The following is a 13,860-nucleotide window of genomic DNA, read 5'->3' as shown; positions in this document are numbered from 1 at the left end:
GCCCCCCCCCCCCCCCCCATCAAATGCCACCAAAGCTACAGTTCCATGGGCCAGATCCAGTGATTCTAGGGGTGCGTGTACATGACATGCTGACTGTGCAGTAGCCAAAAAATACTGCGCAGTAGCACGTCACGGCATGGACAGTGCTAATATGTTACTGCACAGTATTATTAGGCTACTGCCCAGTAGTGTCCCTAAAAGATGTTCACTGGTGTTACTTCACAGAACTCTGGTTACAGTGCATTTATTTAGTACTTGCTAATACAAGTACTAGATAAATGTGCAGTAACGAATGCGCAGTAGTGTCTTGTGTAGACGTGCCCTAGAGGTTGGGTCTGGCTCTTAGACCATAGATTGCTGACCCCTGCCCTAGACTACCATTTTGACCACATTATCCCTCTGTTTGCATCCTTGACTAATTCCTTGTTCTCTATGCATTAAGGACAGGCTGCTGATCTTTACTTTTAAAGCCTTCATCTTACCCTAGCTCATTCTCTTCTGAGATGCTGACTCCCACTTCTAATGTGTCCATGGTGCCATGCCATCTCCCATATATAAAAATTACAATTTTTTCTACCCCCTCACCTTTGGAAGCTTTCCCTCTAGATATTTGCAAAGGTAGCTCATTATTGTACTTCAGTATACTTCTTAAGACTCTCCTTTTCCAACAAAAGAGACCAAACAGAGCTAACATTCTGGTAGGTTGAAACTGTGGCATGCAAGGTTGGTTAATATTGTCTCATTAAATTTCCACATCAGCCTTTATTACGTTCTCTATTTCCTTTTGTCTTGCACTTAAATTGAAAGCTCTTTGGACCAGGGATTATATGTTTATTTTGTGTTTATGTTATACCTACCACAATGGGGTCTTAGTCTAGGACTAGACCCCCTATCTATTATGAAAATGCAAATAAAAAATACATAAATAAATACATTAGTTAATAATGTTGGTGTTTTATAATGGAAGACAGTTCCCCTTTTTCCAAATCTGCATGCATGTTTCCCACAGTATTCACAACCCCTGCTAACATACTCAAAGATCAAAATACTCGAGTCCAATACTTGGCATCCTTCCTTTTAAGGACAAAAAGGGACGGGCAGCTTATAATTACCAGACCTTTAGGGCTGGCTTGTTTTGATCTAAATCCCTTGATCCTGGTGCAGAAACATGCTCAGGGGGAAGATGTGTGTCAGGATCATTGCTGTGCTCCAGTGGTCCTCATCTAGTCCCTTGACTCCAAAGCTGCTCTAACTCATGCTGTGGGCAGAATCAATTCAGAGATGGGAGACTGCAAAGGGGATACAATCCTTTTGAGTCTTGGACTAAGTCTACCCCAGCCAGACTAAAGGATCTGTGCTGTTAATTATAAGTAAAATCTAACTCAGCAGAATGATACTGCAGTGAAAAACAGGCACCACCACTAAGCTGATCCTTCCCCACTGTGACTTGAATTAAATTTCCTGGTCTGTGTGAAAATTAATCTAAGTGTCATCAGTTAGGATACAGGTTAGTACAGAAGAAATTCCATAGTCCTGTGGCTTTGAGGTGCTTTGTTGCTCTCTATCCATGCCAGAACAAATTAAGGAAGGGATTTCTAGATCCTTGTAAATTCAAGCTGCTATTCATTCTTTACAGGAGATTATCAAAACAAATTGGGTACTCTGGCTGTACTTTAAAAATGGGTGGATAACTTCATGATTGCTGATAATATTTATAGCTGTGTAAGTTAAGAGAATGACAAGGGTAATCAAGTTTCATATTTTAGAGAGAAAGTTAATCACTTCATTTGATGTATTTTGTCCTCTTAATCATTGACTATTGGCCACTGCTGGAAGCATCAAGACAGTCTCAACAGACCAATAATTTGATCTGGCATGTGTGTCAGACCCTATAGGCAATATTCTCTCATTGCTTCTTAAGTAAAATCTCACTGAAGTCAATTGGAGTCTGTGTAAGAAAGGAAAGACAGGATACGCTCAGACTTAGGTAAGCCAAAAGACCAGATCAGGACTCTGAAACCAGAGTTGAATTTGTATCCTAAATCCAAAGTCATACCTATTTATAATAGGTTGAAGCTAAACACCAAAAATATTGGGTAGAACAAAATCTTGATACACATTTCTCTAGGTGTTGGAGTATTTAGCTTAGAGTTTTGGTTATGTCTATTAAAGAAATAAAGTATAGGTACAAGTTCCCACATGGAGCTTTGGTTCTGCTCCCTCTTCATAATGAACAGTTGAAAATGGATTTTAAATTCTGTGCATCAAAAGTGGTTTGCTTTAGCTGTTAGCACTCAGAGTTAAAAAGCAACATAGAATTTAATTAACCCTATTTTCCAATGTTTCAGTCTTATTGGAACCCATAGGCAAGGTTCAAATTGGTTCATAGGTGTTCAAATATTTATATGAATTGACTTTTTACTAGAAGTGGGAATAGATGGCATACCATGTTAATTGGTCTGTGTAAACTTTCTTGGTGAATATAGCTTAAACTTGAAGACCACCTGAAAACAGCATCCCCAAATTATTTACAGGTATCAAAACAAGGTAAAAAAAAATCCAGTTTTGGATAAAATGTGAGTGAACTACAGCTAGTTCATCAGTGTAAACTGAATTTCAGCCAGGGTTTGTCTTGAGTCAGATCTTCATACGCCTCTAGGAAGTACTCTATATCCTTATAGATTAAGACTTTTTACAATTTCAATTTCGTCTTTCTGCTAATGAGACTGTCATCTGAAAGCCTTTGAATTCTGCTGGATAATTCAGCAGTGTTTACAGCAGATGGTTTCTTTTTTTGAAGAACTGACATGTTATTAGTAGGTTAGTATTGAATTCTGACAAAACTTCAGTAAAGATTTTTGGTTCTAAATCTAAATTAAGATCCCTTGATACCAAATCTGATCTCATCTGCTTGGATCAATTGCTTTAAATTGGATTATTGTACTGAGCTAGTGATCACGATGCAGTATATCAGAATTGATTTCCTGTACAAGAGTTTATCTCAATTTAATTGGATATAAAGGAATATGTTATTTCAGATTTTTACTAGTTTTTGTATGCAAAGACTTTTGATATGTAATGATACTTTATGCAAAAGTGCATCTGGTGGTTTACTGAAATGAAGTACCATTAGGTACCACATTAGAACATATGGTAAGTAGATTCTGATTCACTGTACTTTTAAAATTTTTTGTAATAAGCAAGCACAGGCAAGATGCACATTATTTCTTCACACCTGCTGAGTGCATACATTGTGGGTACCCTGAAGATCATGGTTATCAGAGACGTAATGAATATCCTTCCAACAACTAAGCTCATAGACTGGTTTGCTAAGACCAGGCCTATGTTTAATTTAATTTTCCTGGTTGTTTTCTTTTTTGGATATTTTTGCTAGAAACTGTCATGAAAATGTTCATAGAGGGCAAAGAGAGGAGGCAAACATAGTGATACTAAAAAGGAGCCATGAATGTAGATTTGTGAATGAAAAGCAATCTCAGCAAAAGTCAAGCGAGTAACCTGAAGTAGCTTCTGGGAATCTCTATTTTTCCTGTTATTTATATGACAGAGCTGCGTGCCTCTGGCAAGATCTCCAGGCTCATTCTTGAATGGTTCTAACTTTTTCATCAGTTTTTCCTTACAGAATTAATGGCAGTTTCACACAGCATTTATGGGAAATATTTTGTGTTTCTTCAATTTTCTTCTTCCTTTGCTGGTCTTTGGGTCGTCGTCTTACTGTGTTTGCTCTTTTGGGTCTTGTTAGCTACTAGCTGTTCATTCTTTCTCACAACTAATAAAGACTGTGAACAGAGAAGCAAAAAAACCTAAATCCTAGAAACACTAGAATAATCCCATGGTAACCTGAATTGAAATCTCAATTTTTTGACTTGCTAAGGTTTGGCAACTGACACTTTAGGTTCTCTGATTTAAATAGATACAGTGTCTATCACTTATTAGAATCTTTTTTAATAGAGTTAGCTGCAAATTAGAATCAACCCCCCAGTACAATGCTAAAATCATCATACTATACGCATTTTCCACTATTTATTAGAATCTCACTTTACCAAATCAGCTGTTTATTAGCATAAAAAACTTAAATTATAATCTATGCACACAAGCTTATTTTTTCTGTCAGTTATTGGAATCACTTCTACTTAGATTCACAGCACCTGTATACACTTGTGTTCACTACACAGGTTGTAAGTTTATTGTATTAAACGATGCAGGGTGGTTGTGGTGGGTGACTCCTTGCTGAGAGGGACAGAGGGAGTGATCTGCTGCCCTGACCCCATGGCCCAGGAGGTCTGCTGCCTCCCAGGGGCCTGTATCTGGGACGTGGCAGAGAGGAGTCCTAAACTTGTCCAGGCCTCCACCCAATACCTCATACTCCTCATCCATGTAGGCACAAATGACATGGCTCAGAGCAATCCTGGCTGGGTCATGAGTGACTACAGGTCTCTGAGGGCTGGGCTTAAGGGGGTGGGAGCACAGGTAGTTTTCTCCTGCATCCCCCTGGTTGTGGGCCACGGGCCTAGGAGAGATGGATGTATTAAAGAGGTGAACTGAAGGCCCTGGGAATGGTGCTATCAAGCTTCTTTGACCACAGCATGCACTTCAGAGAAAGAAGTCTTCTGGGAAGGGATGGTATTCACCTCACACTGAAGGGGAAGGCTATTTTCTTGGCTGGGATGGCAGACCTAGGTATCTCTCCACTATTCATCTCCCTTCTCTCTCTCTCTCTCTCCCCCACCTCCAGGCCATCTCTCACCCATTGACTCCTCAATCTACATTTTCACTGACTACCTGTCTTGTATGCAGACCAGCCCAGCCTCTGGCTTCTTTACTTTTCATTCCACCCAGGAAGAGGACACACCAACTGCTGAAACTTCCTTAGCCTGACAAAGGGTTTTTGAACCTGAAAGCTTGCTTAATAATTGTTTTCCAACTATTTAAGTTGGCCTAATAAAAGATATCAGATTCACGCAAAGAACCTTATCTGCCTTATCCCTTGTTTAGCATTACAGATATGCATCCTAGACCATATCCACCAAAATACTTCTGAGAATGCACCAAGTACACACTGTTATAGCAAGCATACATTTTTATAATGTAAAAGTCTTTTTTTTTTTTTTGAGTGGGAGTGTATTCCTTTACTATTTGGTGCCACTGTAAGGTCTTATATTCATTTTTAAAATAGATCCATCAGCAAGTCAGCATGAACACAGAAAAACAGATATACTGTATCCATCTCAGATCTTGTCTTCCAAAAAGATAAATGACAGATTCATCACTCCAACCATCAGCCATTAATCCAAACAGATATTATCTTCTTTTGAGAGCTCTCTAGTGGCCTTTTGTGTCTTGTGCTCATAGACGGTAGTCCTAAAGCTCACTCCCTTGTGTACCCTGCTGTATCACTTACAGAGTTCTGGTTAAGTTTGGTAAAGGCAATTCATTTTTTCTGTATTTAATTTCCTTGGGTCAGAATGTATTAGTTCTGAATATTTGGTTTTAAATCATTTAAACCAGGCCTTTTGATTTCAATACAGTTGAACACCAAGTGTGACCTACGGGTGAAGTGTTACCTTTTCTTATTACTGTCTTACTTCCAGCTGGCTGAATAATGGAGCAGGTCAGGACATAATGACAGCATTAGGATTAATGCTACAGATTTTGATATTGAGGTTTTACTTGTAAGACTGGCTCTGAAGTATTATTTTTTAAACCAAATTTAAAATCAGCTGCAATAATGAAACTGAAAAGTGACTAAGCTGTTTTTCCCTAACAATTTTCACAAGATTTTTCGGCACATGCCTAGAGACATATTTACATAACAGGTGCTAAGCACCCAGTAGGGACTGTTGGATAAATGATTCATAAATACATGTTCACCTACTTGAATAGAATGGCACTGATGGAATTGCTCTGGTCTACTGAGTACATAGTATGCATTTTGTTAAAAAACGGAAATACAAACAGTACTGTATTTATCCAAGGAGAGAAAGCTGCTTAGCAAGTTTGTATAACATTTTCTTTGTAGTTTATTGAGTTGTACAGTGTCAGTGTGATGGTGATGACACACACATACTGCATACTAAAAGGATCAAGGAAAGGAGAAGTTCAAAGCAAGTATATTGGGACAATGAGCAAATGTAACAAATGTTATAAAGAACATGGCATAGATATATCAGCATGTTAAAAATAATGGGTTATCATAAGACTTGTCTTTTGAAAGATGCAAAAGTTGTATACTTAATGTAAGAAAGCATAATGCAGAGAAGAGCCACGCACGTGATGAGAGGTCAGGCAAACGGACCTTATGATGAGAGGCTCAGAGCCATGGGACTCTTCAGGCTAGAAAAGCTCAGGCTCAGGGGTGACCTGATGGCCACCTATAAGTTTATCAGGGGTGACCACCAGTATCTGGGGGAACATTTGTTCACCAGAGTGCCCCAAGGGATGACAAGGTCGAATGGTTATAAACTACTGCGAGACCATTTCAGGCTGGACATAAGGAAGAATTTTTTTACTGTCTGAGCCCCCAAGGTCTGGAACAGCCTGCCATCGGAGGTGGTTCAAGCATCTACATTGAACACCTTCAAGATAAATTTGTATGCTTATCTGGCTGGGATCTTATGACCGCAGCTGCCTTCCTGCCCCTTGGGCGTGGGGCTGGACTCGATGATCTTCCAAGGTCCCTTCCAGCCCTAATGTCTATGAAATCTATGAAATTTTGGCTTTCCACTTAGGAGTTACTGAATGGTTACACATAGATTTTAACATCCAAGATTCACTTATCTGTAGCTCTGCCAGTGTCATATATGCCATTGCCTGTTTACAATGCTCCTCTGTTATTTACATTGGACAGGTGGGGCAATCCCTACATGAAAAAATGAAGGGACACTGATCTAACATCAAGTTCAAAAACACACAAAAGACTGTGGCAGAACACTTTGACTTTTCTTTAACTAGACCATAATTGACTTCAGAGTAGCTGTTCTAGCAAAATTTTAAAACATGAATGTGAAATCACAGAGCAAGAAATCATCCACAAGCTGGATTGTGGGAAATATAGTCTAAACAGGGACTATGGATTCTTATCCCATTACCTGGATTAGCTTTTGCGACCCTTTTGTCTCTATGGGTTTATAACTTTTTTATCTCTCTGCACTGCTCTACCTCCTTCTGTTCCCTGTCTTTCAAATTCAAGTAACTCTCTCTCTGATAGCCTGCTCTGTGCATCTAATGAAGTGAACTATTACTTACAAAAGCGTATGCAGCTTTGATTCAGTTAGTCTATAAGGTGCATCTCTACCTTGTCTTCTACAATGAAACTTGAGATTCTCATTATGCTTTCCTTACATACGTATTTAAAATTTCCATACACACACAATTCAAAATGAATAAACATCTTGATTACTTTTAAATGAAAGAGGAAAGCATGTAAATAAGCAACAGCTATATGCATCCCCATAAGAGAGCAAGCCAAGTAAGTCTCTTGTTCAAAGATCCTCTATCTTGAATTTTTTTATAGTCTGATCTCTCGCAGACTTCATATCTTTAAAGGTACAGGACAGAGAAAAGAGAAAATTCATTTCTAACAAAAGTCTTTCAGCAATGTGTTTGAAAAAATATCCACATAATTTTTCAGTTCAACTTGCTGTAGTTCAGAAGTGAATAGCTAATATGATATATTGGTTGTTTCATGAGCTATGTACTGGATGATAACAGAAAACTCAACAGGCTTTTTATTAAGAGAATTTACATGGTAAGGCAACTGCACCTAGCATTCAAACCACGTGCACACAAGTCACCTCTCGGTGCTACCTCCAACTTCTCTCTTGCAGACTCTGCCTATCCCTCCAGGTTCACTGAAGGTCATTTTATCTTTGCTTTCAACAATTCGATGTACCCCTGGTCCCAAAGATGAATCCATTGATGCCTATTAAGCATCATGATACCTCAAGTATGTTGGCTTTTGAACCAGCCTCTAGTTTCTTATTTGTGTTATCGCTCCTTAGGATGACTTGTTTTTACCCAGTTGCTGCCTTAATTTTGTTGATCCTGTGCATTGTCCCTTTATTTGTTTCTTTCCTGTGCCAAGCAAGATAATGGCTGAGGCATTGTTTTAAATTGCTCTAAATTCTTGTGTTGCTGTTCCCTATCCTTTCTCTCTATGTTGGCTGCCTGCCACTACTCCACGGTTGCGTTTGGTTTAATCTCAACTACTGTCCTGAGTCAATAGCTAATTTGTATATCCTGTATCCCACCACATCATGGAGTGTTGTCATTTACCGTTATTTTATGTGGATATTTGATAAAACCACACCTGTATGGTTGTGGCAGATTAGTGGCTCCTTTCAGTGGGCTAAGAATTTAGCTTAATGAACTTTTAATTCTAACTATTAAACTCCCTGTCATTCCTCTGTTGGATTTGCAGCAGATTTTGCCTCATAGGGTGCAGAATCTTTGTTCCAGTCATCCTTGTTGCTGCATGACGATATTGTCCTTATATCACAGTTGTCCGACATTGCTTAGCAGGGATCCCTTTCTGCCTGTTTTGCCTCTGTTATCAGTCTTATGTTGATTCTGATAGAATTAACAGGCCCAGAGAGTTGCTAGAGTCTTTGGCTGTCTGCTGACTCTGCTCTCTCCTTGCTTTGTAAGTACCCAGCGGAAGATGTCTTATGTTCAAACTCCCACTTGGCACTAAATCACTTGAATTCTGCTGCAGTGTTCTTTCGCCTGGATTGATCATGTAGTATGTCTTTAATTGTCAGTAACAGATAGTGACTTCTTTTCAATCCTCTATTAAATGGTTTTGGGTCAGTGCAGATCCTCAGTTTACCAGATGGTTTTTTCAACACTAATGGGCAGCTGATCTATCCTATGCTAGTTTCAGTGGGTTTAATGATGCCTCTTCTTTGCAGACTTGCCAGTTCCTTTTTCAGTGGCTCCACCAGGGCTAATTGAGTTCTGATGGAGCTCTGCATTGCTGGACTCTCATGGGCTGCACATAGCAGCCTATTTCTCACTTCAACTTACCCTCTAGATGTCCATCTCCTTGAAATATGCCTTTCCATTCTGTTAGAAGGCTGGACAGGGTCCATGCTGACTGCTGTTCTTCTTTGTCCCTGACATGAGAAATTGTATTGCAAGCAAATCTGTGGATTGTACTGCTCTTGTGCCTGGCAGTAAGTGGTCCTCTGGGTTAACTACTATAAATTGCAGGCAATAACATCTCTTGTTTTTTGTAATTTCCAATTAGCAGCCTGCATTTGCCCATTTGTGTCAGAATGGTTTTATACACATCTCCATTATAATATTAATGCTTGTCAGCATTGTGAGAATACCTTGTAGTTGTCTACATCAGTAGCACTCAAGCTTTTGGCCCCATGGGCCAGATGAGTGTTACAGAGCTAATGTGTGGGCTGAATCAAACCATGTACACCAGGAACGGGCCTCACATACCTGGCTAGGGCCCCCATGCTGCCTCAACTGGCCACCCCCCACATGCCAGGATCAGGCCCTGAGGCCCAGATTCACACCTGCCTGACCCCATATGCCAGGATCATGCCTAGGCAGCCTGCATCATCCCCAATAGGCCCTGTGTGCCAGGAATGGGCCATGGCAGCCCATACTACACCCACTTGGCCCTGCATGCCAGGATTGGGTCCTGGGGCCTGGTGTTGTCCTCTCCCAGCCCCACGCACCAGGATCAGGCATGCCACCTTCCTTTGGCCCCACATGCTGGGATTGGGCTCCAGGCATTGGAATTGGGCCCTAAGGCCTGGTGCTACCCCTGCCTGACCCTGCACACCAGGATTGGGTGCCCAATTTAGCATGCAGGGCCTGGGGTGCTCAAGGGGCCTGGAAATTTAGCAGCAGAGGATTGGTGCCATTGCTCTTCTGCTGCCAAAATGTTAGACCCCTGGGGAGCGTTGTGGCCTGGATGATGTGGCGCTGGGGGCTAGATCTGGCCCACGGACTGCGGTTGAGCATCCCTAGTCCACATAATCAAACAGGAATTCATTTGGCCATTAAGCCAAGAGCATTTTTGCAAATATTGAAGCTGAAAGGCTGGCAGCCTTCTTCTGAAGTGCATATACACTGGGAGTCTTTCAGTCTGCTAAAGTCACACTACAGATACTCCTCCTCTTCCCTGGAAGTATCTATATGCTCAGTCACTTATGGTAGTGTTGCTTTTTCTTCCTGAGGTAGCCAAAGCACTGAAATGTAAAATATTTCTGTTTCTCTCATCTCTTGCACCATTGCCCACACTCTGTGTCTTTTCCTATCTGCCTTCTGTGTTGCTTTCTGCAGTATCTGCACTGGTCCCTGATGCCTGCATTCTTAGTTGGCCTGTCTGTTCTGTTCCCTCAGTTCCTTCAGTTTAACCTCATGTATATTTTCTCATCTGTATTTTTTCTGCCATGTTTTTGATTCTTTTTTTGGTGAGCTCATACGCTCTTGCTATTTGGAGGCATTTCTTTAGAGTTAGAGCCGTTTCAGTATTTTCTCCTGTAAGTTAATGACTATGTTCCTAATTTTATATATCCAAAATTTCCACATGGATGCCTGAGTCTTCACCACTGCAATCTGTGCATTGCCTGCATCTTCATTTCAGGTGGAAAAAAAAAGCAAATGGTAGCTATTTACAGTTTCATTCTGACAAGGTCCTATTTTGCAGCAAACACCTGTATCTGCTGTTCTAGTGTGCAGGTATCACTCCTGAAATCACTGTCTCACTCATTTCTTGTCTTTTTTCCCCCCAATGAGCTTAGAAAAAAAGCTTTTACTTGGTGCATCTTTATCCTCCAAGGCCAGCCCCATTTGCAAAATCTGTTCTTGCTTTCACTGCTTCCATGCCCATACAAGTTTTTTCCTCAGTAGTCTCAGCCCTTTCATACTGCATAGTCCCTTCTTGAATGCAAGATTCACTATCCCATATTGGGTGGCAACATGACAAGTCTTCACGCTTGTAAAATAGAATTGGTTTCTTATTCACAGACTGGTTTACAGGGGTGCTTTGGTTGTAGCTAGTATTTCAACTATGTGCACACAAATTAACTTCCTTTGACCTCTAAGCTTCTCTGCCACATACTGTGCTCTTCCCCACTAAGTTTTGTGTATGCTGTGACAGTGATAACTCTATACCAGAGGGGAGCAAAGTCCAGCCCACAGGCTGGATTGGGCCTGTGGCAGACTCCATTGCCTAGCAGTCCCATGCGGTGGCAGCTCCTTCTGGCTGCTGCTGCTGGACCCAGCCCTGCTGCCCAGGCACCCATCTGCCCCACACCCGCTGTCAAGGGCAGAACCCACGAGGGCTGAGTACATGGCCAGGCAGCTGGGGTAGGGCTGCTGCAACTGGGAGTGAGATGGGCAAGCAGAGCCAAGGAGACCCCAGGATCTTGTGGGGACTGGATCTTGCAACAACCTGTGATTTTCATTACTGCAGCTTTGAAGTCACTAGTGAATTGTGGGAACGCAAGTGTTTTACATGTCTGTCAGATCTGATTTCAGGAACAATTGGTAGATCTGTGCCAGTTCCTGGTTGACTTCCGTTTCATAAACCATAATTGTGTAGCTTTAACCAAAGATTTAAGGATACAGTAACTTAGCAATGAATGCCTATCATTAATACTTGCGCAGAAAGCAGGGCTGTTTTGCCTGAGAGCCATTTAAATACTGTATCTAGACCATTTTTGGTGAACAGGTTAAGTAACAAAAAATAAAAAAGGGAATTTGTTAACCCACTTTTAATTCATTTCTTTTTAGCAGCTCTAGTGACAATACTCACGCATCACAATGAACAAATAAATATGGTAATGAAGTTGGCTATAGAAGTATTTTTATTGAAGAAATATTTGTGTCATTGAGCTCTGGAAATTAGTATTTCCTAAAAGAGTATCCAATTGCATATTAAAAACAGAATGGATACTTTTGGAATAACTCTTCCATTTCCAGAGTAAGACAGTTTCATGTCCTCAGTTGACCATGTCTATCCATAGACAAGACACTTTTTGGATAAGGCAATAGGAGCTTTCTCCTTTATTCCCATTACTAGAATTATAAACTTAAAACATTCCTGTCAGGAATATCATCTTTTCCATTCTCCATAATCACGATACCAACTGATTAAAAGACTTCAGTGTAAATTGAATAGTTACTGTGATATACATTAGATTGTTTTAATCACTTCCTTAAACCTGATGTATGTTTTATGCTTGTCTCTAGCAATATAGCAGTTTCCAGGCTATATTAAATTAAGAATTTCTCTTTAACTTGTTTCCATTCTTGAAATACCGTAAATATCCTGGCCCAGTTTTATCCATTTTGATCCCTCAGCAATAAAAACCAGCTTTCGTTAGACATTCCTAACCTTATCCAAACATTTTCTTAGCAGGCTTTCTCACTTTCTCACTTATTGTTTTTAACAAGTACCATAACTCTTCTTACTTGTCGTTGGATGTTTTTTAAGAGTTGAGAAACTTTAAGTAGGCATCTACTTCTAGGTTCAGACTTCTGAATTAGCATATTTAGATGCTAAACTTGTATCTAAAAGGTGCCTACATTTAGGCATCTATATTTTACACTTAGTTTCCAAAATGTTGAATTCCTAGCTCCATATTCTAATCTTGCAGGTCATTTAGAATTCAGTATCACTGTAATATTTAGCTGGGCTGTGTAATGCATTGCACATGGCTATGGGCATATTCAGATTTTCAGTGGAGTGTGTTATAGTCTTATAATTTCACCTGCAAATATGTTTTAAATGACTTAATCTGTGCTTAATGAATCTAATTGGCTGAATGATATTAGCAATTTATTTGCATGTCTGGAAAATATACCTCAATATTCTAAACTATCCTACGGCTCGCTGAGGTTTTTATTATGTATTGTGGTCTCCTATAATGCGTGCTCTTTATTTCTGTTAATACACATCACTATAAAAAGTATTAGAAGAATTCCTTATGAGGAACATTTAAGCTTTTTGCATTAGGTTTCTTCCTGTCAGCTTTAAAGGTATAGCTCAGATTTTAGTTTCTGTCTCATGTTAGTGTCTTAGTATGTACAATAGATGCTTTTTCTCTGGGGAATTAATCAATGCACTCATTTTCCAAGAGACACCAAAAAATGGTATTCAGACATTGTAGGGGCATTGCAGAATTCCCATCTGTCCTGCGTGTTACTGACTGCATTCGTGCATAACCATCACATAATGAGGCATATTTTGGAAACTCAAAACTCTTTTTCCTTCATTATACATGTAGTATGCAATGCAATTTACTACATGACAGATGTCATAGCTAAGTACCTGGGATCATGTCATGATTCATTCATTTTAAGACGATCTGCTATGGTAAGGCACAGCTTTTTTTAAAAACTGGGAAAACTTGGCACTCCAAATCGGGCTTTATACCCTGCAGAGATAGGCCAGGCCAGAATATTAAGCGTGAAGAACTCTGCACTTAGGGAAAAATTGGTGCAGGATCCAAATACGGAACATGTATTTTATATGTCCTGTTTTATGCTAAGAAAAGACCAGTCTGTTTCCAGGTGACAGAGGTTTCCCTCTTACATAAAACCTGGAATCGAGATTAATTTTTTTCTTTGGACTTCTGCAGAAAAAAATGATGTGGTTCAAAATTTTACCACCGCAGTTACTGGAAGAACTTAAAAAATGAGAGCCCAGTCTCGACAAATTTGGTGGAACATTATTGCGCTACTCTTCTAAAGCCGGAAAATAGTTGCTGGTAGGCAGTATTTTACATAATATTGCCATTAAACATGGTCTATCCTTTGAGGAAAAGGCAGACTGTAATAAGTTATACAAGAATGAAGGATTATCTGAATATGAGG

This window comes from Gavialis gangeticus, unplaced genomic scaffold (assembly GCF_001723915.1).
Source record: "Gavialis gangeticus isolate Ggan-Ray unplaced genomic scaffold, GavGan_comp1, whole genome shotgun sequence".
In the NCBI taxonomy this organism is placed as follows: Eukaryota; Metazoa; Chordata; order Crocodylia; family Gavialidae; genus Gavialis; species Gavialis gangeticus.
This window is presented reverse-complemented; position numbering follows the sequence as displayed.